The sequence below is a fragment of the Amblyomma maculatum genome, chromosome 10, assembly GCF_055883805.1.
Source record: "Amblyomma maculatum isolate TAMU_Amacu chromosome 10, ASM5588380v1, whole genome shotgun sequence".
Classification (NCBI taxonomy): Eukaryota; Metazoa; Arthropoda; class Arachnida; order Ixodida; family Ixodidae; genus Amblyomma; species Amblyomma maculatum.
Genome location: NC_139353.1, coordinates 61303813 through 61329659, shown reverse-complemented (window position 1 = coordinate 61329659; position 25847 = coordinate 61303813). Strand labels below are relative to the sequence as shown.

Here is a 25847-nt window from a genome sequence, read left to right as displayed (position 1 = left end):
TAACTCCGGCGACCATTATGTCTTTTATTGTGGGCACGAATCCAAGGGAAGGAATGGGGTCGCTCTCATAGTAAACAGAAGAATAGGCAAAGCAGTGCTAGGGTACAACCCCAAAAACGACCGAATGATCTCACTTCGGATCCAAGGTCACTCTTTCAACATAACAGTTATCCAAGTCTATGCACCGACCACTACTGCTGAAGAAGCTGACGTTGAGAGATTTTATGCGGACCTACAATGCCTTTTAGACCGCACCCCATCATCAGATGTCGTTTTTCTCATAGCAGACTGGAATGCTAAGGTCGGGAGTGAAGAAATATCCGGAATTACAGGCAAGTTGGGTCTTGGTGAGCCAAATGAAGCTGGGCAGAGGCTAGTAGCGTTTTGTCAATAAAACAACCTGACCGTAGCGAATACTCATTTTCAACAGCACAAGAGGCGCCTGTACACATGGACTTCACCGGACGGTCTGTACAGGAATCAGATCGATTATATTATTTGCCGGCAGAGATGGAGAAGCGCTATACAAGCAGTAAAAACAAGGCCTGGGGCCGATTGTGGCACCGATCATCAGCTTCTTGTTGCCAAAATTAAACTTCGATTGAGGAAAACACAGAAAACTAGAAGGCCTTTCAGGTATGATCTGGATCAAATTCCATTAGAATATGCTGTGGAAGTGAGGAATCGAATTCAAGAATTAGATCTAGAAGACAAAGAGCCCAAAAAGATGTGGACTGATGTTGGTGATATAATACAAGAAGTTGCTACTAAGGTAGTTCCAAAGCAAAAGAAATGCAAGAAAGCAAACTGGTTATCTGAAGAGGCTTTGCAAATAGCTGAGGAAAGGAGGCTGGCAAAAGTTATGGGGGAAAGAGAAAGATACAAGGTTCTCAATGCGGATTTTCAAAAAATAGCAAGGAGAGATAAGAATGCCTTCCTGAACATACAGTGCCAAGCAGTTGAGGACAACCGCCAATTAAGGAACAGAAGAGCTTTGTATAAGACAGATATCAAAGGAAGCTTCTGGGCTAAGCTGGGCGTGATAAAGGACAAACGAGGCAAGGACCTCACTGAAGCCTCAGAGATAAAGAAGAGGTGGCAGGAATACACAGAAGAACTGTACAAGAAGGACCCGAAGGTGCAAACCCAACAAAAGACGGTTGTGGTTACTTATCTCGAGCCTGGCATCCTGAAGAGTGAAGTTGAATGGGCCTTAGTCAGCCTTGCTAAGAACAAAGCTAGCATAATTGATGGCATTCCAGCTGAGTTGCTTCAAAACCTCAACCATGACGCTGTTAAGATTTTGCATACATTATGTCAGAAGATTTGGACAACCCTGCAGTGGCCGCGGGATTGGAGGAGGTCAGTTTACATCCCCATTCCAAAGAAAGGCAGTGCCAAAGATTGTTCCAACTACCGCACGATCGCGCTTATTTCGCATACTGGCAAGGTGATGTTGAAAATCCTCCAAGGTAGGCTTCAGCAATATGTGGATCGGGAGCTTCCGGGCGTGCAAGCTGGGTTTCGCAAGGGCAGAGGAACAAGAGACCAAATTGCCAACCTTCGCTGGATCATGGAAAAAGCAAGAGTTCCAGAAACCCATCTACTTCTGCTTTATTGATTATGCGAAAGCGTTTGACTGCGTAGATCACAGCAGATTGTGGGAAGCTCTCAAGAGATGGGAGTTCCAATTCACCTCATCTGTCTCCTCAGGAACCTGTATAAAGGGCAAGAGGCCACAGTTAGAACTGGGCATGGTCTTACTGGTTGGTTTCCGATTGGGAAAGGAGTGAGGCAAGGCTGCATACTGTCGCCCGGTCTATTTAACCTATATGCAGAGTGCATCATGAGGAAGGCCCGTATGGTCGAGTCTTCAGCTGGAGTGAAGATTGCTGGAAAACGTATCAACAACCTTAGATATGCGGATGATACCCCTTTAATGGCAGAAAGTGAAGTGGAACTCAAGAGACTTCTGATATGCGTACAAGACAAGAGTGAGAAGTTTGGGCTTAAAATGAACATTTTAAAGACAAAGATCATGGCGTCTTGCCCTATCAAGTCCTGGAGCCTCAAGGGACAAGAAGTGGAAGCTGTGACAGATTTTCTCTTCTTGGGCTCCACGATTACCTCGGAAGGAGACTAGAGCCATTAAATTAGGAGACGCCTGCTTCTGGGAAAGAGAGCAATGGTTAGCCTTGACCGCCTAGTAAAGAGCAGAGACATTAGTCTGCCAACCAAGATCCATATAACTCGTGCTATGGTCTTTCCAGTTGTGATGTATGGATGCGAGAGTTGGACTGTGAAAAAGGCTGACCGCCGAACAATTGACGCATTTGAATTGTGGTGCTGGCGAAGACTCTTGAGAGTTCCTTGGACGGCCAGAAGATCAAATCAGTCGATATTGTCGACCATAAACCCTGACTGCTCATTGGAGGGTCAAATTATAAAGTTAAAGCTCAGCTACTTTGGTCATCTGATGAGAAGAAAGGAGTCGCTGGAGAGAGATTTGATGTTGGGAAACGTTGAGGGTCGCCGGAGTAGGGGTAGGCAGCGAACGCGATGGTTAGATGGCATCCTCGAAGCACTGCAGATGAAGTTATGTGATGTTAGGAAGATAGTGAGAAACCGGAACGCGTGGCGTGACATGGTCCATAGGGTCACGAAGAGTCGGACACGATTGAACGACTGAACTATGTGAGCGTTAATTCTTCTGTCGGTGAAGTCATTGTTACCTGCACTTTTTGTGGCCACATTTAAGCGATGCCTTGCTTCCGCGGCGATCAGGCATTTAAAGCTTTTGTTTTGTCAACGATCAATCCAAGTTCGCTTTCTCTAAACAGACCACCTCAAATCGTGTTAAGGCCGGGATAGATCAACCGTTTTTAGCACGTCAAGCCTGCGCTTTTCGCCCAAAATTTCGCACTCGACTGCTGACGTCGGAAATATCGTACGCCGCCGACACTGATGTGCACCTGTCACATATTTTAAGCACTGACGGTGCGTCTACCGGAACTGTGAGTTGCTGCGGACAAGCGCCAACAGCACTGCAGAAAGCAGACATTTCCACTTTGAACGGCCGCTGCGAATATGGCCGCCATGGCGCAGAAATGTGATTATCGTGAAACAAAATGTGTATCAAATAAGCAATGTCGGTTTTTCGTGGGTACACGACCTATTCTAGAATTAAATGCCTTTGTTTCCTCTCTGAAACGATATGCGTCAAAGAAAACCTCGCCCCACGTATCTTCATCTGTGTGGGCATTCAAAGGTATCTGCGTCTTCAAAAATTTACGGATGCAAATCCTTCTGCGACCTCTATGTGAATTCGCTACAATTATCACAGTAGCGTTGGAATGAAGCCTTTCGTGATTTTAACAGGAGGGACAGCGGCGCGGCGTGCTCACGGACCTCGCTTTGTGATTATTTCTACTCGCTGATTCTCCCGCTGCAACAGCACTGTAAATAAACACCCCCTTTCTTATTTTACCGAAAGAATATTTTGGTTGGCATCGAGCGATATGCAGCGTCGCTCTCCGTTTCGCCGCTCCATTTATCTCCGGCTTTTCTACACGCGAGCATCGTGAGAGAAAAAAAATATACCGTTGGACCTATCCCGACCTTTACACTCTACCTGTGATCAACGCCATCTCCTGCGGCTTCCAGGTGTACTCTTATGCTGGTGATCATTAGGTTTCATATCAAGTAACGTTCACCCTTGGAGCCTGAGAGGCTACGTGCAGGTAAAGAAATTAGAAAAGTTGTAGGTGTGCGATGAGAGTGTGGTAATAAAACCAGCAGGGTATTTACAACCCCGGATTGTGCTGCATAAAGTTATTTTCTTCCTAATTTACAACTCTTATACCGCGGTAGCTCAGGAGTTAGGTCGTTCCGCAACTGAGCCGAGAGACATGAGTTTGGATTCTGTCACGGGGGCCGGGTTTCGTTGTAGGAGAAATGCAATGCATTCGTGTGCTGTGCGATGTCATTGCAGGCTAAAAATTCCCCTGCGGCCGAAATATTTCGCACTCCTCCAGAACGTTGGCTCTAATATTCCCAGTGGATTTGGGATGTGGAATTCCTTAAAAATAAACTATGCAGTGCATATTGGCCCTAACGTCCGGAAAATTGTCTTTTCGTGTTTTCCATGAAGGCGTTAATTGCAGTAATTCTAATGAAAATGCGGTATGCATAAAGGATTGATGTTTGCCACAATTATTGCCCGAATTCCCTCATTAGTAACTCTTACATATGGTATACATATAAGACCTTGCACCCACAATCGCATCTTGAAGAGGCTCCGTATGCTTCCTTCGCAAGGCTTGACTTGTTCTCTTTCAGTGTTGTGCATCTTGCTCATCCTCTGCGTCTAGAAACAGCAGCAAGCCCTATCCGGAAGTTGTCAGGTGATTTCTAAAGGACAACATTCTGATTCCTACCGTAAAAAAAAAAGAGATTAGAGCGTTGCTGTATTAATAACTCTATGGGGCGTGATGTGAAATGTGACACTGGTATTAATATCAAATGATTCAAGTTTCACCAGACGGACGGAGATCGTAGGACGGCTCTAAAGTGCTGAAGCAAACATTTAAATCAATTGTGAGGTGATTCCAAGTTCATGGTGAAATGACACTGGAATCGGTGGGAAAGTATTGAAGCATTATATGTAACACGTGATAGATAGCACGTTAGCCTTATATCGCACGATGTAGGGCGGCTGAGAAGTTTACAATCAAGGCAATATTTGAGACTTTTAGACTTCAGTGTAATTGAAGCTTAGATTGAAACAAGTTTTTTCTACCAGAAATTTTATTAAACTTATTCTTGAATTCCTGATGTTTAGAAATCTATTGTTTAACGTAGATGAACCGGGTCACGCAAAGCATACATCTGCGAACAGCGCTAACGGTTAGTGCTTAACAGGAGACAAGTCGAGAAGGATCGTGAGGTTTTAAGTATGCTCGCCTTGTCCCATTCAAGCGCATACTTCAGTAGAGCGCAAGTTGAAGTACTCAGTGCTAATCAGTGTAATCAAAATGGCTTATGGGAACAAGATTACGCCACATGAAAACTACTTTGACACTGATACGCAGATCGCTCCCACTAAAATTGCAGCTACATCAATGGAAACAATACTCAGATACGGAATCCTGACAGCATCGTATCTGTGGGCATTGCGCAAAAAAAAAAAAGAACAAGATTGCGTTCATTAACCACGCAAACAGCTTGAGCAACCCAGAAACTCTCTGGTGGAAAGTCCCTAGACATGCAGAATGAGTGGAGGGTACCTAAGCAAATGGTAAAAACAGGGTACCGCATGGAGCATATTCGCAAATTTGCCTTCTGCAGGTCTTCAGCCAGTTGTTTTAAAAAGAATGTTCGCGCACTCTTTCCTCTATCTTCCCTGATTACGAAAAACAGGTTGTGAAAACGTTTACCGGATGACAATTGGCAGGACGCTGGAAGGAAAACAAGGTTCATAGAAGGAGCAGAAAATGCTTTCGATGCAACTAAAACCTTAATGATTTTTTTCGTGATTTGAGGGGTGCTCAGCCTTAAAAGTGGCAGAAAACCAATCTCCTTAAACGGTGTCGTCTCAATGCTGTTATTAGTATGCCTTCCATGAAACACATATTTGCTTTCCCCAAGACTGCTCTATCTTTCCACCATAAATATACATTCTTTCAATACCGTCACGTCTAATAAAAGACAAAAAAAAAAAGCTTTGGAACATCTTCTTTAGCGGGATCATTTTTCACGTATAGGGTTTGTCTTAGCGGCCGCAATTCATTTTCCTGGAACGCAATAACCATTTACGCCAGCGTTCCTTCTTTCGCGTCATTACGCCGCTGCCCTATCAATCTTTGTTTTATTTTTTACTCAGTGCCTCCGAGCGGATTATGTGGCCAAGCCCATTTCCGCGTTAACCACTATGCGCGTCACGCTCCGGCTGACCTCGCGGGCAATATAGGAACAAAAATAGACCGTGCCGAACTCACGTTACTTCGCGTGCGATTTAACGGCTGCCAGCTTGAGATTTAACGTGCCTAATTAAGCGCTTCCGAAATTAATCTGTTTATGTGCCTTCTTGAACGCGCGTAAAAGTTTGCACAAGGCGAAGGTCAAAGTTTAGTGGAGTCATGGGAAAAGATGCACGACGCGGTAAACGCCTCGTAAAGGGCTCTCCTTTCGCGTGTGTCAATGCAAGCCGCCAAGACAATCAGCGCATTTTGCGATTTTTTTTTTGTTTTTCGCAGAAGCGTCGAAAGTTGAGCACACTGGAAAAATTTGCTGGGCTATAGGAAGTGTGTACCACATAATCGTTTACTTGACTTTACACGCTTCGTTGAAGGACGCGGTTTCTGGTGATAAAAACCTTGACTCCAAGAATTGTTGCTGCTAGTCCTTCATTTTATTCCGACCTTGAAGGCGTAATTGATATCAGCTAAATAACAGAATTACACTGTAAAATGTTTGTTGAAAAATACAGAAATTTTGCGGCAGCTGTCCTGCTAAAAAGTTTCTGTTCTGCTATATTTTCAGTTTTTTAATTTTTTGTCATATTACAGTTTTTCTGTTTACAACTGATAGAAAAAGTTTGTAAATTGACAAAAATGTCTTGTTTATACGGCGCTTTCTTTTTTTTTTTTCTGTGCCATTCAAAATAATGATGCAAATTATCTTTTTACTCGTCTTTCATTTCGCATATTTTTCTGCTTGTAAGAACAATCAAATTGCGTTAAGCGCCAATTTCTTCCATGAACACCATTTTTAAGACATAAGCATTGCTAACTTCATCTCACGAATATCTCTCGGTGCTGGCTACCCTCGATGGTAGCCATATAGTTGGCCGCGCAACAGCCGTTGTCTAACCACAGAAAAAAACGGAATTGGTAAAATGCCTAATAGATACCACTGTAGCATGGAGCCCACCAACAAAGGACCTCAATGTGGCGCCACTAGTTATCTCCTTTCAAAAAATCAGTTTGCGGTTGAAAATAGAACAGATGACAAAAATATATCGAATTGTTTGCCTTCAAATCAAGGTTTTGGCTGGAAAACAAAAAATTACTGTTTTTTTTTAAATTTATTTCAGTCGATGAAGTAGAACAGATATTCTTAGTACGGGAACCGAATTGTTCTCTAAAAATACCTGTATTTTCACACACACGTTTTACAGTGAAGGCTGCCATCTTCTACTGCCAGGTTTGGTGAAACTTTTTGATGGGCACATGTCTCCGCGGTCTTACCCGGGAACAAGAACTGATACCTGATGTTGCTTTCTAAACGAGGCTTAAACAAGTATAAGTAAACTTATATTTAAGGAAATATAGGGCAATATCTTCAATATACATGATAGTTTTCCCCCTTGGCACTGGGATAATTTTTACGCATATTTCATGCTTAAGCTACAGTCTTCTCAAAAGAAATCTCTAATATGAATAGTCATAGAATTTTCAATAACATTATTTATTGGCTGAGGACATGAAATAATTTATTAAGGAAAAAAGAAAAAAAGGGGCTCTAACTGAATAAGGAAAGATTGGTTGCTCTACTAATGTCCCAAAATGGACGATGATGTCACAATTTCAGTACGGGTTCTTCGGCCTGCGACTCGCTGTTGCCAGGTGCCGAATTGTTGTTGGCTTCAGCGCCTGGTAAAACCGCAAAAAATAATAAATATCTGTCTCAGTATTCTGAGATTTGTAGACAGGACACACTAGGTGGTAATATAAGGGCTGAGAAAATTATGATTTTCTGTTTTTTGTCTTCATCAGAAGCTAACGACCACAGCTTTAATTGTTCACATGGCGTCAAATTTGTGAATACTTTTTTTTTAATTGAACTGCGAATAAAGTGAATTCATGGCTGTGGGGTAAGTTATATATTCGTTTATACATAACAAATGTTTCATTTTCATAATGCTTAGTTTCGTTCTTTTGCATGCCATTATAGATGACGGATATACCTTATCTGACTTCTCCTGAGAACAGCAAAGTTGTAGTTTTCACTACTTTACCTATGAAAATTACCATTTATCTCCATTGCACATGGAGATAGAAGAACCTCGCCCAGAGAACAGCAAAAAGTATACGCATGTTTGTAAGTATTCATAGAGCGTTTCCTCTCAATTCTTCTCAAAGGTATACGGAGGACTCTCCAGCAGGACCATGGTAAAAATAGCTTCCAAAGCATAACCGGTCATGCTACATGCTACGCGCTATCAACTGTAAAGGAGCTATGCTGGAGGCTATGGCAATGTTCGGCGAGCATGCCGAGACAAATATATGGTCAAATGCAATGCTCTCTGAAATGAGCACAAAGCAGGAAATGTTAATGAATGACTTTAAGCCAAACAGCGGTGTGAACTGCGTTACTATACTTCTGGGTTGCATGAATTATCGAGTTAAAACTTCGGTTAGAAGTTAGTCCTAGAGCCATCACCTCAGGCGAGTAGAGATGTGGTATCCATTGAATATTGACTGCAGCTTAAAATCGCATGCTACTGATATCTGTATGTCAATAACCAGAAGTAAGTTCGGAGTTCCGTATGTGGCAACGAAACGACGTGCTAAAACAGGTACTCATCCTAAAAAGTGTTTAACACTATTGCGTAAGCCATGTGCAAAACTATTTAATTCTTGTGCTATCGACGCACATGCACCGAGCCGCCAATCACCACATAGCAGTAGACAGCGGACAGTATGTGAGAGGTAGATAAAGCAGTGAAAAAAGTTTCTTTTCAGCACGATGCGCGCACTAACGAAATCTTGCAAAACTGAACTTGCGAAAAGAAGCCGTCTTACGAGTAGGAACAAATTTTATAGAAAGTTATTTAATGTACATCTGACTAGATATAAGGAAAAGAGAAAAAAAACGCACCGGATCTATGCTAAGTTCGTATAGAGATCGGCTAGGGGATAATTATCGACCTGATTGAATACAAGAGACCGAGAAAACACACCGGGCCGGTACGATGTACATATAGACATCGGCCAGGGGTAACTAGGGGTAACTATGAAACTGTTCGACAGACCCCGGAAAAAATTGTACGCTTTTCATCTGACGAGCCATGAAATGTAAACACGTGAAAAACACTACGTAGTCAAATTATGTTCGGGATCTCTCATGACGACCCTGCTCCGCTGCAGGCTACCAATCTTTTGTTGCAGCATATCAGTTAAGAAAAAGGTGTAGATGTAGAAACCCCACAACAGCCATGAATGGAATAACTTTAAACAGGCTTTTAATTTTCGTGGCTGGTACCACACGTAAAGTGACGCTAAAGAGTCAATATTATCGCAGGAATTTCGAATCTCAAAGACACGTTCGTAGACCAGTAAATTCGATCGCAGGCAGCATTTTCCAAGTTCCATTCTTCCGCTAGCGAAAATCTCAGACTTTCCGATTTAACTTGTGTAAATACATCTCAGAGCTTCAACTTTTTCTTATCATAATACTAACAGCAAATAGCCCCCCGCCAACGCTCTCCTAGAGTTACCATGTGTTACCAATACTGCAGGCTGCTGGTACATCGATAGTGATTAGTAAGGATGTCCACAAAAGGTAGGCCTACCATGATTTTATATGCTACGCGTTCTATAAAGGAAACATTTAGTCAGTTCTCTCTGAGGTCATGAAACGCCGGAATACTGGTCAATTTTGAACTGCCTTTATTCCTGTCGCCAAAGTTTGATCAAGCAGATGCAGCTGAGAGATTTCGGTGATTAAAAAGCCTCTTTTGTGTTTTCCTTTTGAATTAAGACGGTGGAGGAGCCGGAAAAAACAACGATTGCTGATGTGGAAGACAATCCTCCCATTAAAATGTCCCCTGTTCAAGCAAAATAAATTTGGGCTCACTCGAGTTGTGCACTTGCATAACGTTTTTTAGAGAAGCCCGAGCACTCCTTTTCACTCAGGCTCAGTGTTGGCCTAAAATAGTCAGCGTATGCTCCTTCTGAGTTGTTTCCTTTCTTTTTGTTGCTTGCCCCAACCTTTGCTTGACAATGCAAAAAAAAAAAAAGGAATGTAACCGAGACATGCCGTGGCGCCCGCCTGGCGTGCTGACCGCCTTTCGGTTTCACTTCCCAATGGGGTTCCGAACTTCAGGAAGCCGATATCGAGTTTTAGAGTAGAGTGAACTTATCGGTGAAGGGGTTGAGTAATAGCCGGGTTCTCTGCGCATGCGCAGTGCGTATTATGCGCTCAAAGGGCGAAGGGTGCGGCCAAGTGTTGGCATTACGTTCCCTTATGCTATCCGACCAAATTATAAAACTGGCTTCTGAAAGTTCTTCACTTCTCGCGTCATGTGTGCTTCACAATCTTTAAAGACGAAACTAGTGCAAGAACAGGCTCAGATACCAGAGCGAAGACCGGGAATTGGAATCTTAAAACTGTTCATGCTTTCTAGACAGATTTCAGAAGAGCCGTAAAAGGAATTCTCGTTTAGTGGGATTTAGCATAGGGAGATCCCCTATGTCACAGTCATTGAAGCAGTTGATTTTGTGAGGCTCTACAACGTTCAAAGATATTACAGCTGTGTCTTCCTTGATTCAGAAATTTGTCGCTTCATGGTTGCTGGCTAACGGATCACATTTTATCCACAATTGCTACCTATTATGTCACACTATTCACTCTCTTACTCACCAGGGGAAATTCGGGGAAGAAGTGAAAGGGGTAAAGTCGTACAAAATTTGTTCTTGCTTGTTCTTTCTTTCTCTTTTATTTCAGCCCTACAAAAACTTGAAGCGTTCTTAAAAGACGAGTCTGGTCTGAGACGGCTAAATAATATAGTGCTTAAGCATAAAAAATGCTGAAAGCCAAAGGCTTTAAAGATATTGGAATTTCAAAGAACGTATATTGTACCAAAGTGTAGACGTTTCAAGGAATGAGCAGGCACTGTTTTGAGACAGTGCGGTTTATGTAAAGCACAGGTTGTATCATCATAAAGCTTTTTCCTCTTTAAGCAGAATTTCCTGCTTCTGGTTCCTCCCTTACTTTCGCATTCAGTTCAAACTGCTATGATTAAAAAACAATCTACTAGTATTATTCAATAAACATAAATTGATAGCTTGCTAATCGACAAAACAGTCAAGAGCACTCTTCCAAGAATTATGAAATGAGGAATATTGATTGTCGCGGTCTGGTGTAGAGTCCTTGGTTGTTTTCTATATATTCTTTGTAACTGTTTTTGGCGTACTGCTGTTTTGTAAACGGCTCCAGGACCCCGTAGAGTCACTGAATGCAAGGTGTATACTCTGGAGAAAGTCAAGTATTTTTGTAAACACAGATTTGTGTTATAGTTAGAATTTTGGAGATAACTGCACCTTGCAATTTGCTTGTGGCACTCACAAGAGAATGCAATAAAGGATTGGACGAACATGTACTTTTATTGCGAAAGTAATACTATAATAGCCAAATCGAGACTTTGGGTGGCCGCCGCTACGTCGTGAACAGGCGTATAGCTACGGTCTTCTAATCAAACAATTAGCCTGCCATGACATTTCAATTCACGTTATCCCTGTGCCACGGGCAGGAGCTGCCAACCCGGGTCGCTCCTTTCATATAGGATGGTGATATCAGAATCTACCTGCAAGAACCGTTTGCGTTCTCATTACCCCTACGACATGCACGCACGTCTATATGACTTGGTTGAAGCGTGACCTTATATGTGGGCTGGTAGCTTACGCTCTCGCGTCATACTCTTAAAGGATAAGCTTAAGTGTCCCCAATAACGTAGCATCTTACACTGATAGGGCGTGATAGAGGAATAATGTAGCAGGCAAAAGAAGCTTCCGCCATTGCATTCGCAATTCAACTAGGGTTAACCAGAGCTAAATCACACCTAAATTTTTTTAAAGATACCCCTCTTTTAGTGTACGTGACAGACAGCTGTCAGAAACAAACTAAAATGTCATGATTCCTGAAAACGATGAGATCACCTTTCTCCAAGGGTTTCTCTTTACAGCTCCTTCGCAAAAGACGGGCTCCAACATTCTTGTCGCTGCAATATTTCATGTTCATACGAAAGACGCACCAGTAATCAAAATCGTACTAAGCTTTTGCAACATTTCAGGATATCTTCAAGTCGAGAACTTTGCCTCTAAACACCAAAAAAGCTTGCTAATTATACACAAAGTTGTCATACATTGGAAGCTTAGTAAGCCTTTATGAGACACTACACATGGTGAGAAACAAAGTACTCTCATCCGAAATCGCGTTTCACGATGGTACTAATTTCATTTTCTAAATGCGCTGTACGTACCGCACCTAAATTAAAGGCGCTAAAGTGGAGAAAAACTGAAGTTCAGTGCAGACTTTGCTAAAATGCTTAAAACCAAAATGCCGCTGAAATGGGGCAGGTGTAGCCTCGAGAAACTGCGTACAAATTCCAGCGTATCTGAAAGAAGCAATAGGTTCCATTAACGGATATCCCAAATGCATCCCAAGATGCCTTCAATGAACTCATAATTCCAAGAAACGTTTCCGTGTGATCTTTCGTTCTCCGGGCCATTCGTGACTAATACCCCAACACGAATGTGCTATTTCAACTTCCATTAGCTACGAAGTTCGGAGATTCTGTCTCTAACTTCAAAATAATTTCAGAAAGAAGAAGTGCGCTCCTTATATAAAATTCGTGGCCTTTTAAACCGATCACTCTGCGAGATAAATCGTAGAAAAAGTCAGCCCCCTCTTTCTTCATTTACGCGAGCTTTTACATGAATTCATGAATTATATTTGAAGTTCCACGGAATGCACAGAGTAAGGTATAACCCAGACATTAATACTGATGCTAAGTACTGGCCGGTCTGCAGAAACGCATTAGCGCTCAGCACCAAGAGGATTATCAGACTAATTGCGACCGGCAGCGGTGGAGACCTGGGGTTCTAAGGCGTAAATTGGCAAATGGAGTTGCTCCATTTGCCCCTCTGCTCGCTTGAACCGCACCAGAAAATATGGGTAAAGAAATCCTATTTTCCGCTGAATACAACTGGAAAGAAAAACTCCCCAATTTTGTGGAAGCTTTCGGCCCCTCTGTCGGTTTCAGTTAAGGCGGTGGCTTCGCAGCGGCATCACTAAATGTTACCCGAAGTTTTCCCGAGAATGGGAGCTAGAATAATTTCGTACTGAAGAAGTTGATAACAATAGGCTAAATGCGCAGTGATGCTGAATAAATACCTTTCATACTAATTGACCGTTGCACGTCACTAGAAGCTCGTTTCAAGCTATGGAAGCACGGCTTATCCAGTCCTCTATGAGAGAAAAGGACTTGGAAGTTCGGCGCCGTTACGTCAATACATTTTCCTTGATCCTCTATTCTTCATTAGCAGAGGATTCTGGAGCCTAGTACTTTCTTAACGCGAAAGGCTGTACACGGCTCAGCTAAAACAGAAACAAATAACGTTGTATACGTTATTACGACCAACTGGGGTCCACAGCACAGAAACAAATAACGTTGTATGCGTTATTAACGACCAACTGGGGCCCACAGCACAGAAACAAATAACGTTGTAGACTTTATTAACGACCAACTGGGGCCCACAGCAAAACGCTGCTTTGCCGACATGCACTGTATAGCACTACAATGCTGGTCAGAACTGTATCGCCATAAAATCGGTTATAAACCCTCAGTTGTATGCGACTGTTATGTTATTAGCCCCATAATGCGTCCTCTGCGTTAATGGAGGAAACCAGACTGGTTAGTTACGTGCCGTGAGAGATAAGGAAATGTTAATGTTCTCAATTTGTGACTGCGAATATAAGCTGGCGGTGTTTATGTCAGGCTGCGTAAGGGATCTCCCAAACGTTTGCCACGTGACACGTTTAATAAAAGAGAATACGGTTTATTAACAATGGTGGTAAGGTAGTGAGAAGAAGTTTATGCGGGAGCTTTCGGCATCCGATATATAAGCTTTTTCGGGTGTCAACGCAACTCACTTAACAACAACGATGTGATATACTGCTCTCATTTCCCCTCAACGATAAAAGAACAACAATTCTGCGCGCCCAACCCTTTTTTATGCGACCCTTAAAGCATGCCAACTTCTTCCTTGTTCCCTAATAAAAAGAGCGCCACGTGTCTCCTCCGCATTTTTAATCTTACCGCGCGAGCGTCACATTTTCTCTGGAACGACAGAGAGTCAAAGCAGAACAAAAATTCTAAGTGGGAACCAGCATACGAGTTGAAGATGCTTCTGCAGGGAGCACTGTCTTCTTGGCGGCTTTGGACTTTGTGCGAAACATCGTCCGTGATCTTCTGAGGCGTTTCATTTTTTTTTGTACTAATTTGCCTCGAACATGTGTGGCGGAGGACGGACGAAAACCCGCAACTCTAAAAGTAAAATAAAACATAGGACCCTGTTGCATTGGCGTGTAGCGTCTGGAGACCGTATCATTTATTAGATCTAATGTAATCAGTTTTTTTCAGGTATTCACATATTCTGATGCATTTACATAGATACTTCGCGTATTTTTGAACGACCGTGATTAACAATGCAAGGGGGCAACCGCCACATTTAGCGGAAAAAAAAATTATTTCTAAAAGCGATTAGGAGGAGCGGTGACTGCGGTCGCATCTGTGGCGCAGGTAATTTGTAGCCATCTTTTGATCTCCAAGGGCCCAACTTTTACTGCGAAAAATGCGGAACCACCTCACCCAAACTGCCATTCAACGACATTTTTACTTTAGTATTTAAAATAAATTTATCTTCAAGGAGGTGGAGTAAACAAACTATATTGTTTTCTTTTGAGTCTCCGTTGCCATTATGATGCATTGTATTATCCTTGGCACTAAAAATTCCCGCTTCAACTAGTTACTAAGTATTATACTCTCACCTGCTTCTTATTTATTTATTTATTTCAAAATGCTGCAGGCCTTATGGCCCAAGCAGGAGGGGCATACCAGGTAACAATCACACACAGAAAAACAATAAAAACAATACACACTACAATTCGGAGAGAAGAAAGGAATCATAATAGTAATAGTAATTATTAAAACATTTGACAGTCTAACAAATAAAAATAGACAATAACACACAGCACAATTCGGCATGAACAAAGGAAACAGCTATAAAGTACTAAAAAGTTGAGCAGCCTAACCAAACAAATGACCTTCCAGTGCCTTGTTAAAAATACTGCTTTGGAAAAAAAATTCTGGAAGCAAATTCCAATCAGACATGGTCCGGGGGAAAAAACTACTTATAAATGAATTTGTTCGGGCAAAGACAAGTAGCAGCATGTGTTCCCTAGTGTGTCGTGTTCGGTGAAGTCGTTAGGGCGCTCGACTTCCGAGCCCGAGGTTGCGAACTCGACGTCCGACCGCTTTTCGGCAGAGGCGAAAAGAAGGCGCCTGTGTGCTGGGCGATGTCAGCGTACGTTAAAGAACCCCACGTAGTCGGAATTTCCGGCGTACTCCACTGCAGCATCTCTCCCAGCCTCAGTTGCTTCGGTGCGTTGAAACCCATAAACCAAATTAAAACCATCTTTATTACAAAAGACTAAATACGATGCATATGATTCAACCTTTCTCCTCGAGGCATGGTTTAACCGTCACGCTGAATTCTTAAGCAGTTAAGAGTGATAACATCTTTCATAAACAAACTATACTAGTCGGCAGATCAGACCACAGTTCATTTATGCAACGGCAGTGTTCAATTGACATCATGGAAATGCGCGAATATTCTATTAACACCGTTCCCCGGGTCGAGTTCTTGCTTAATTCATTCACGCCTAATTATCTAATCTATCAGTCATCCAGATTAGCCCGTACACTATATCGACCGCTACGCCTAGGCGGTGTTCTCGACGTTAATCCCGCTGCTGAAGAAACATTTCTTAATTTATTGAGTTTATGTGAAAATCGCATAGATTTGATACTTCAACGCTATAATATGAACGCTAAATATTCCGCCGACATCATAGGTGCTTTACAATTAGTTTTTATTGCAATCGCAATTTGATTCGTGAGCCTGGTATTGTGCTTATTACTAATTTCCGCTGTTGTCGCCATTAACCGCGTTATGTGAGCGTGACGAAAATAATTCGGCGCATGTTTTCAGGGCACCGGTGCATAGGACCGCAGCATGGCAGGGGCTATTTGCCATAGCCGCAAAGGCCTACTAGTTGAGGATCACTTCACTAGCAGCAGATGGGGACGCGCCCTCGCCCTATCATACATGCTACTCGCTTTTCATTTCCAGATCAGCACCACCTTGCCCTGCCGTCGCATCAGCAAAATTACTAAGATTTAGAGTTATTCCCACTTGGATGCATTATTGACTGACAATGGGCTTCTTAATACCTGCTGGTACCACTCAGCTTTAATCTAGTGAGAACAGTTCAGTTCAGTTCAGTCGTTCAGTCGTGCCCGACTCTTCGTGACCCTATGGACCAAGTCCCGTCACGCGTTCCGGTCTCTCACTACCTTCCTAACATCACATAACGTCATCTGCAATGCCTCGAGGATGCCATCTAACCAACGCGTTCGCTGCCTACCCCTTCTCCGGCGACCCTCAACCTTTCCCAACATCAAATCTTTCTCCAGCGACTCCCCTCTTCTCATCAGATGACCAAAGTAGCTGAGCTTTAACTTTAGAATTTGACCCTCCAATGAGCAGTCAGGGTTCATGGTCGACAATATCGACTGATTTGATCTTCTGGCAGTCCAAGGAACTCTCAAGAATCTTCGCCAACACCACAATTAAAAAGCATCAATTCTTCGGCGGTCAGCCTTTTTCACAGTCCTACTCTCGCATCTATGCATCCCAACTGGAAAGACCATAGCACGAGTTATACGGATCTTGTTTGGCAGACTAATGTCTCTGCTCTTTACTAGGCGGTCAAGGCTAACCATGGCTCTCTTTCCCAGAAGCAGGCGTTTCCTAATTTCATGGCTGCAGTCTCCTTCCGAGGTAATCTTGGAGCCCAAGAAGAGAAAATCTGTCACAGCTTCCACTTCTTGTCCATTGATGATCCAGGACTTGATAGGGCAAGACGCCATGATCTTTGTCTTTTTAATGTTCAGTTTAAGCCCAAACTTCTCACTCTCTTCTTGTACGCGCATCAGAAGTCTCTTGAGTTCCACTTCACTTTCTGCCATTAAAGTGGTATCATCCGCATATACGTTTTCCAGCAATCTTCACTCCACCTGAAGACTCGTCCAGACCTGCCTTCCTCATGATGCACTCTGCATATAGGTTAAATAGGCAGGGCGACAGTATGCAGCCTTGCCTCACTCCTTTCTCAATCGGAAACCAATCAGTAAGACCATGCCCAGTTCTGACTGTGGCCTCTTGCCCTTCATACAGGTTCCTGAGGAGACAGATGAGGTGAATTGGAACTCCCATCTCTTGGAGAGCTTGCCGCAATCTCTTGTGAGAACAGTTCTACGCAAAAAAAAAAAAATGGCGATGCCGTGCATTTGGGCAGCACATATGCAGTTCTTTCGCAAATTCAAGGATGCCATATTTTAAACTCTATACTCGTTCAATTGCTGCTGACCTAAAAACGTGCTCGTGAACATATTATATTAACCAGTCTATTCAAGAAAAAATTGTTTAGCAGATCACCACGCCTATAGTTATTGCTGTTCGATTTCTTCAGCAACCATCCGTAACAAGAGTGCGCCTATTGGCACTAAACTTCACCCGTTACGTAATGCTGTAATATGAGGCTGAATGTATAGCACACTTGATTATTACAATTCTACTCCACCTTGGGGGATTCCCCTAAATATTTTACCTATAACCATGGTATAACCACGTATAACCACAGCTGCCTAGCTTTTTAACCAGAGCTAAACCACAACTAATTTTTTTTGCTTTACATTGGGATTTGTCTAAGCGCTTTACCATAAGATAGAAAGCAGTGAGCTAAGTGAGATAAAGGCTCCATACGACATCAGACGTTCATTCCTCGAGAAAATCATGTTTTTTTACGTCAGTGTAGAGATGAATTATGAAGAACAAAGCAGATACGTACTTCGGCGTCTCATACAACCAATATTCTACCGGTTTCGGAACCTCACTGACAGATATCCGTTATGCTGCTCAGCTCACAGTTAATTCGTCGCGGTATATTTGGAACAGCGGTCAATTTCTTATGAACACAGAATTATAGCAAAACGCACATCTTATAATGAACTGCCAACTTTCCTTAGTTACTATTGCGACACCTTTATGGACAGGGTATTACAAGCATTGCAGAGATAAGGAAGCATACGGAAAACACTAATAATTCGCGAGTCGCAGTTCACGGCAATGAATTATAGATCAATGGTGAAGTGTTAAGTTCACTACAAACGCGAGGTGTCAGAGTTTAAATCACACGTTACACGTGGCAATTTACAAGTAGAGCACGTAATAAAAGGGGACATTTATGTGTTCTTTATTTAAGAGTGTATATTTCTCACTCGCGCGCAAAGTTTAAAGAAGAATTAGGAGATCAAAATGGATGAAAAACGGGGAAACGTGCTTAACAGAGCTCAAGTTTCCGACACATTTTAGAAACAAAAAGTAAAATATGTTAGGAAAGGAAGACACGAATCCAGTCGGTAAATCCTATTGTCTTCTGCGCCTACGTTTACAACAAAAGTTGGGAGTGATTTTTCACTTTCCAGCGCAACTAGCGACACGTGTGTGAACAGCGTTGAACATAGACGCTTTTCCCCGCAGAACACCAATTGCTCGCTATTTATCATCATTTCACCATATGAAGTACTTGCGAAAACGACCGTGCAGGAAAGAGGCGCCAGACTAAGCTGACCGGGCTATAAGGTTCTTTTGTGTTTTTCCTGCTTCTAGCGATGAGAAAGAAAAAAACGTAAGCAAGAAAAGCAAGGTTTGGAAATGCTACGAAGCGCCGCTATACATAAAGGTGATCCCATTCCGCCCCTCTGGCCGCTGTATGTGCCTTTTCATGTTCCGAGAGCAAGGCGAGCGTAAATTGGTTTCGAGCTCGCCTTTGTTAAGTGTTTCTCAAGCGTCTGCATTCCTCCTTTGGAATAGGTTCCAGTGTCAGCACGTTTTAGGTATTATACCTTATATATCACATTTCGCGCTCCTTGAAGGTGTATGTTCGTAATTTATGAATTTTACAACCCATGGGCACGTTTGGCAAAGCTGATATAGCATGCTTCTTTGTTAAATACTGCATCTTGAGGGAGCGGTAGATAAACAATAAATTAATGCAGTACGTTTAGTTTCAATTCTTTTCTTAAGAGGCCTCCAACTGAGAGCTTTGTTTCGTAAAAATACCAAAATATAAGCGGCAACTGCAATTTTATATATGTAATATTATGCCTCGGAACGAGGGCCACATTTTCCGCAACGTTTATACCAAGGAAACTGTTCTGCTGAAGTGCACGTAAGCACTAGCTACCGCGGGCTAAGAAAGAATCGCAAAATATTTGAGGTTTTTAGATAGCATGACAATTTTGGATAGAACATCTGCAGCCCCCGAAAAGGATTCATTTGTTGTTTTCATTCAGCCCCTCAAACTTCGACATCTTAACTTAGCACTGCTCAGGGTTTTGTACAGCTCGGGCTTAGTGCTCTTTCGGCTTGGGCACGTGACATCAACATCGCGGTAGAAAAAAGGCACTGTATTTAGACTCTTCAAAGCAACCGTTTCTACAATAGAGGCATAGGAGTCCATATTTTAGTAACAAGGCACACGAAATGTTTAGCCATCCGTCCGTTTTTCGTGTTCCCTAAGCTAATCTGTATTGGTTCTGTGTAATACTTTGCATGCTTCAAAGCGTTGTTAACGCCGAGAGCGCTGCTAACGTTATGACTTGCACGAAAAGAGTTGAAGACTCTCATGTTTCGTTGGTCAATGCTGTGGCAATGGCCGAAACTATCATGCGGCTCTGTACTAAATTTCTCAAATACATCGTATAACGGCGATAAAGAGTAGGAGGCGGGATATTAGGGGTGCACGTTTCCTGTTCCTTTTGCTTTGTTCAAATTTTTTTCATATTAGAAGAAGCGGTATCTGTCTCTACTTTTCTTGCTTTTGTCCGCTAGCGTCTTTGCTTAGTTTATAAATACAGATGGTTGCCATTTCAGGCCCTACTAGGAAAAGAGGATATATAGGACACACAAATTACTTAAATGTAATGAAGGACACTTCTGAGAATTCGGACCAGTCAGCAGTGGTACTACAAAGGAAAACTGTCAAATCTTAGGCAGGAGAAAAGCTGCATGCTTATAGAACGTCTTTACACTGTATACTGTTTTTGATACTTGCGTTGGCTCTCCTGCGCCTCTGCAAATTGTAACGGCCAATACCACCCTTGATGGCTTACAAAGACCGCTGATAATTTCGTTCAATTTGTTTTTTAGTAAGATGTGTGTAAGGACGTATTTTAGACTTCCAAGAAACTTTTGGAAATTATCTGTACGCAGCAGTTGAAACTATTTACAAAGGCTGTTAACACCAGGTTGTTTGCCCACCCCTCATGTAAAGCCTTCACCCAAGGGCCCTTGAAATATTGAAATAAATAAATAAAATGAATGTGCTGCTTCTTCTGTGTGCATTTCCTTTATACATGTTTGTAAATTCCCTTGTGTGCCCCATATGCCAGCCGCTAGTTTAGCATTATTGCTTTCTACCATATTACGTGGAACGGGAATATTTGTCACCTTTCTAACTTCGACATTTATAATGGTGTGGTTGAGTGGAGAAGCCTCTAGCATTGGCAGTGAGTCGAGAGAGTCGTGACGTCACAAGGAATCAGAATGGAATAAAACTTTGCATAAATAGCAATTATAAGATGCTAATCTGCCACAGACGTTAATTGAACTTAGACGAGTGTCAAATGCACAAATTGCTATGAGCAATAAAATAGTGCTATAAGGATCGAACGCAGCCGATTTCGTTTGCCAGTCAGATACGCTAGCCAAGGATCTTTATTACAAGGAGGCATTTTGTAGGTTGCGTTAGATACTTATTGTTGCGATGAAGAAGATCGGCAGTGGCACAAGGGGAGCCCTCGCGCTAGTGCAGCCATTAAAATCATCGTTCATCCTGTCGTCATGTTGTGCAGTCTTCTTTCTTGTCACCACGCAACACTTTTGTGGAGGGGCTGGGTAAATCATTTCCATTCTTCCCTTGGAGCATCGACGCCATCCGTACGCCGGGACAATCGACCGAGAGCCTTGGGATATCGCCGCTCAGCTTCGCCTCAGAACTTCCTGCTCAGACCCTACCAGCGGCAACTATTGCCCCTGCCCGGATCGGAAGACAAGGCGCACACACGAACTGACCAGAGACCAGATCAGAACAAACACCCGGCGGACCCTAAGAACCGAAAGACACGAACACGCAACCCCCGCCTCGCACAGCCGCACGACGTGACCTCGAGTCATCGGTCCCATGGATGCTGGTGGCGGATGGCTGAAGAGCTCCAGGAGAGGCGGATCACCCAACGTCATCGGGGTCATCTTCATCAGGATGGCAAGCGCATCATTTTCTGCTATCTTTTCTTGAACATCCTCACTGTCACGTCACCACCAACCTGAATGAACCGATCGGGACGATCGCTCGGTGGCCTCGGGAAGTGTTGCGAAGATCGGCAGTGCGCGAGAGGAGCCCTCGCACTAGGCCAGCCAATAATATCATCTTTCATCCTGTCGCAATGTTCTGCAGTCTTCTTGTTTGTCATCACATAACAATATTACAAAAAATATAGTGTTTGTGTCTCAAAATGAAGCGTATGAGAGCCAGAGGCTACCGAAGAGACCAAATAATGCAATTGTGGCATACCGCAATGAACGAGCTAATTTCTCTTCGCATTTTTCCTCACATATGCTAAGCTTCATGAAGGAGACATATTCCCTCTGTCGAGGTTTTCAATTTCGATTTAATTGAAGCATTTAAACCTTACAGCAGCACTGAAGGCAAATGACTGCAAGAGATGAGTGCGGATAGTTGTCGCTTTCTAACAATACCTTGACTTCAGATGACTTCATGACTGCCCCATACACACCAAAAAGGGAAACCAAATGGCGTCCGGAACTTTGCCTAGCGATGTGCTGGCCAAAATTTTCATTTAAACTGTATTGTTCGCTCATATAAAAAAATTAAGGGCACTTATGCAAATTGGAAAAACAAATAAATGTGTAGTGCGGGTAACTAGACCTGATAACGCTTCATGACAGTGTAGAAAAGGGGAAGGCGCACATCCCAATCATGATTATTTCCAGTTCCCTTTGTTCCCTGCTAAATGAACCCAGCCAACTGCACCACTCTGCTAAATTATCGCCTTAGACATGTGCGGACTAAAATAGAGCAATTGTGCGTACGCGAATCCGATCCCGTGCAATTAGCCGTGCATTCCCGCAACCAGATCGATGATGGAGCCGCTGATCGTGCGGAAAGGTTTGGTCTGCGCAATCCTATACTGTCAGCGGAATTTTCATGATGTAGAAGTAGGACCATACAGAATTAACAATTAAGGTCAGGTGACACACATTTCTTATCTAGAAGGACACGACAAGGTCAGTTCTGAAGTGAGTTTCAAATCACCACCGAATATTTGGGGAACGCTGCTGTTCACTCAGCGCAGAAAGAGCTAATGTATTCAGTTATTTTGTGGCATCAGGCTGCGAAACAGTGGTTATCACTGTGAAGTGGTCCTAGATGCATTTCGACCGGCAATTAAGGGCAGGGGCTCTTGCATACATGCCTGTATCGAAACGCTGCTCGCGCTTAATATTTTCAACAGAACTGCTGCGCTATTATCCTGACAGAATGTTCGCACAATGACAGTCACTAATCAAACATACCCGTCTGCTATGGCTTACTTAATCCCTGAACTGCGCTCTCTATTACTATAGTACATTCAAAGAATTGAGCTACATTAATCACCGTATTTCTTTGCTGAAATATGCAGCAGAAATCACGGTTTCTCGGCGGAAGGAGGTAATGAGAGCGCGAAAAAAAAAAGGATTTTCAGTCTAGGCGGCCGTTAGGCATCTCTGACAGAAGAGAAATTAAAAAAAAAAAAAATAAAATGCTACAGACGTATGCAATCAGTTATGCGTCATAGAGAAATCAGTCGTTTTTTTTTTTCGAGGATATAACGCTGCGCGAAGTTAACAGAACTAAGGTTTCCAACTCTGCTCAGCCTTTTACGTGTGTACCTACATCCTGAAAAGAATTCCGATAAATGAAAATTATAGCTTACTGGGAAGCGTGGAGCTTCACTCTCTTTCTCTGCGGGCGAACATGCACAAGTGATTCCAGGCCTATGATATACAAGGCAGCGCGGATCAGATTAAGAGGAAACAGTGTATGCAAATAATATTTCTGGACCTTTTTTAGGCGTTTCTTATTTGCAAAGCACAACCACTCTCTCAGTGAAATACTCAATAAGTAAGCGCAATGTGCTTTTAGGTGAGAAACAATCCTCTTAGCGCAAACACTCGAAACACAAGAGCAATGCGTTTCTGAGAGAAAGAATATTCTGTCAGCGCAACACTCGAGAAAGAAGAACAATGTGTTTTTACGCCAGAGAAGATATATGAGGGCTCACCTTTTCTGCTTGACAAATTATGCGCTAGCAGGGGGCGGCCACAACAATCATTATTCACAGCTCGCCGTCAACAACGAGTAAAATTCTCGTATTCACGGAGCTGAAAAAAAAAATGCACACACTTAACAGAACTGTCAACTGCGGCGACCAGGTTTTCAGGTCCGACACGGTATGACACGGCACTTTCGTAGAAAGCCTACTGCTGAAGATTATTCGGACGCAGGTAAGTCCTCTTCTTTTTTATCTTAGCGATGCGGCTTTTGTTTCAACACACGCATTGACTCAAATTCTGAAGCACCCGGCATTCAGAGTACCACCCCAAGCGCTCTACGAACTTCCTTCAGCACCGTCCCGGTCACTTTCGACGAGAGGAGGGATGACAGCGATGTCACTAAACTGAAGCGCCTATCCAGTACAAGTGGCGCGCACCCGAGCTCACGGCACGCCCCTTTCGCAATTGCGGCCGCTGCGACGCGCCGGGCCAGTCGGTACAGCTGCGCTCCTTCCTCTGTCGCGCTAACTCTCGGTTGCTCGCTCTAACTGCCGCACCACTCAACTGCCGGGTCCGGGTCTAAGCCATACGCCAAAAAAAGCGAAGTACCATGCCCCGACACCAGGTGGCGCCAGCGGTACAGAAAATGCAGTGAGAAAGGGGGAAAGAAGGGAAAAGGCGAGCCATTTGGCCGATCGAAGCGCGTGGCAGGGCCAATTTCTTGTGGCCGGATGTTTAAGGCGCTGTCACGCCGGTGGTGGATTGGTGCGCTGTTTCTTTCTGTACGAAGACTTTGGAGTTCTCTGTGGCTCTCAGAAAAGGCCGTGTCTCTTTCGTGTAAACATGCTGAGTAAAAAAGAGCTGATTGCATTTGAAGTAGTTGCACTGGGCTTTTATTTATTTTTGTTGTGTCGATGACATCTTTGAAAGAACATTTTTCTTCGTTCATGCTCACGTTTTTTGCAAGTACCGCGACATGAAATCGATCCAGAAGGGATGGTAATAGAGAAAAAAGCGCTGTTTTTAATACATGGAGAATTCGCAAATATGAAATATGGCTCCTCTTTCTCTCTATCCACTTTCTCTCCCACCTTCCTCCCTTCCCTTACGGCGCGGTTCAGGTGTCCACAGCTACAAGTGTGACAGATACTGCGCCTTTCACTTCCTGTGAACCGAACAATCAATCAATCAATCAAAAGACGCTCTGTTTTTGTCAGAACGTTTGGCAACGTAGTAAACAATTGGAGCAGTCAACCTAAGCGGACACTATACTTTTGACCATCGAGGAATAAAAGCATAACCTAGACTTGTCCACTGTGGGAGTAACTGCGCCTTCCAGACCATCTAACTCAAGAGGCAATCGTTACTTCGTCATGCATGAACTGATTGTAGGCTTTAGCTGTTGTCTCATTACGAACACACCTTGCTGGTAAGTTATCTCTCAATCTTCAAGCAGGGCTGGCTAGTCTTTAAGAATGAAGACAATTTCTCCATCCGAGTACTTCCCGTTCGACGGGAAGGGTTGTCTTTTGTGGGGGACACGGAAAAATACGCAAGGGGGCAGAAAATGTGTATATGATAATTTTTTCTACACTGTGAACATTCAGTTTGTATAAAACCTCATCAGGAAGTGAACTTGTATGATTTCGTTCAAATGTTATCAACCGAAGCGGAAACGGAAATTTGGAAGGCAGATGTGTCTGATAACTAGATAACTAGAGATGTCTGATAAAGTAGATTAAAGCATATGCTATGTGAAATGCATCAGAAAAATGTGTTTCACGCGCACAACGAGCGCAAGAGTTTTTGTTCATTAGACGAAAAAGGAAAAATAATGAAAATCATAAACCGTAAGCAGCAAATTGGCAGAAATTGATGAAATCTGGTAAGCATCCGGGTTCGAATAGCTCTGCAATTATATGCTGAGGAGAAACTTTGACAATAATCTTATAGTTGAACACAGATGACATTGTAATGCAACATCGTATCTATGTTGAGACCAGCTTACTCGCATCGAAGAGTTTCACGCAGTCCCATTTGCGTTTGACGTTTTGCAGTGGTGCGTGGTGCGAAATCTCTAGTTGGTTGTACATTAGAGCCCAACCAGTTCATTCTGCGCATTCTACCGTCAATTAGAAATACACATTTTTATATCTGTCTAGAAATATATATTGTTGAAATATATAGCACTAAAAAGTAAAAAATCACAAAAAATGCTAAAAGGAACAGTTATAACGCTCTTTGCAATCAGGTACTGACAGTAGTGTTTTCTTCGCTTTAGTTCCAATAATTAGCTCCATTTTAAGCACTCAATGGTTATCA

General features: G+C 43.0%; 1 protein-coding gene across 3 annotated transcripts in view; it reads right to left on the bottom strand.

The window, feature by feature from the left end:
* The window catches only part of LOC146176641 (uncharacterized), a 33058-nt gene extending 9222 nt beyond the window's left edge, over positions 1 to 23836 (bottom strand). For all 3 annotated transcript variants that reach the window (XR_014701190.1, XR_014701189.1, XM_084581022.1), the window contains exon 1: positions 23534 to 23836. The gene's annotated coding sequence lies outside the window, so the exon portion shown is untranslated. The remainder of the gene's footprint in view (positions 1 to 23533) is intronic.
* Between the last annotated feature and the right edge of the window lie 2011 nt (positions 23837 to 25847).